Consider the following 1,832-nt stretch of genomic DNA (forward strand, 5'->3'; position numbering starts at 1 on the left):
TATATATATATATATATATATATATATATATGCATTCATACGTTTAGAAATATATATTTTTACACACACACATGAACACACACATACACACTAATATATACATACTCACCACCACACACGCATACACACACACACTCACACACACACACACACACACACACACACACACACACACACACACATATGTATATATACACATATGTTTTCGGGTACGTTTAGGCTTTGTGTATTTAGAAATTACTGTAAATATATATATATATATTTAGTTGCTTTCATACATTTAAAATCTGTGCATTTCCATGTTATAAATGTTAGTACACACTATTAGAGTTATAATATATATTTTATTAAAACATCATTTTTCCATGATCAAGTTTCTAACACATTAATACACAGCATTCACTGGCACACATTACTCCTTTTCCGAGGATAAGTATTAACGTATACGTTTATTGTGTAACTCACACACTCACATACTCATACAACCATAGAAAATCTACCGCACACAGAGTAAAGAGTAAGGGATATAGCTCATGTAATCAACACCAGTATGTTAATAGGGGTCGTGTTAGCGACATCAGAGAGATCAAATACAACATGTATATTCTAGGGTTTTGAAGTCATGAAAGGAAGAGCGTCCTCCATTCTATATTTTCCGTCGACCCCACTATTTCAATGGTGTACATACAATTGTTTCTAATTTAGGGGAATTGCCAGGGATTTTGAAACGGAGGTGTTTGTCCATTAATATACACCCTAGTATTTGACTTTTAATTCACTTTATCAACGTCGGAAGTATGGAAAGCAAAATTAACCTCGGTTAGTTTCGAAATCTGAAAGCTAAATGTTTGAGAAACACACAACGAATCTTTTTCACGGTGTTATTATGATTGTCTCAACGCATCGGGCTCTAAAGTTTATATAATCCGTTCAGGTATAGGCACATGAAAGGAAATATGGGACACCGGTGCTCGACTGATGCAAGTTTTATTAATCTCTAAATGATGAAATGCAAAGTTGACCTCGACAAAATTTGAACTTAGAACGAAATGCCGGAAGATATACGGCAAACATTTTGTCATGCGTATTAATTATTCTGCCAGTTAAACCTCCTTCAATCATGTACAAATTAAATGCACCACAAGTGACTGATTTTCTGGCATTCTATTTTACTTAAAATAATCTTGAAACTTTTTACCCTAATCCCGTTCTTCTTACTCTAGTCCCTTTTATTGAAGAGATATATAGTGAAATAGTTTCTACGAAACAATATTCTGGGGATTTATGATTATAAAGAATAAACTCTGCAGTTGAAAATCAACATTCTAATTCGAGTGCCAGAACATGTCTGCCAGAATAATTTCCTTGAATGTCTTAAGAGCGAAAACTCCACAGCGAAAACCTTTAAACAATGCTTACTGACAAGTCCCGATATTCTTCAATCTATAGAGTTACAGATTATTGGTCAATAGATTGAAAGCGTGATATATTCCTGGGCATTTATTGACCTTGTATATTTTTGCTTGTAATGCAATGACTTATAAAGTCGATAAACTCCAATAATCTGTGTTTCATGATCACTATCATAATATCGATTTAGCGAATCAATACGAAATGATCTAACTCATTAAATGTCATTGGAATCCTGTCCAAATCAAGCGATGTAAATGAGTGATTTCATTAATCATCGGGTCTGAAATATTGTTGATAAGAGAGTACGGTTACAACAACAACAACCCAAAACAACAACAACAACCACAGCACCAGCAACAGCAACATATTTATCTGTATAAGAATATATATATGTTATGTATGTATATATATATATATAT

This window comes from Octopus bimaculoides, chromosome 4, assembly GCF_001194135.2.
Source record: "Octopus bimaculoides isolate UCB-OBI-ISO-001 chromosome 4, ASM119413v2, whole genome shotgun sequence".
Lineage (NCBI taxonomy): Eukaryota > Metazoa > Mollusca > Cephalopoda > Octopoda > Octopodidae > Octopus > Octopus bimaculoides.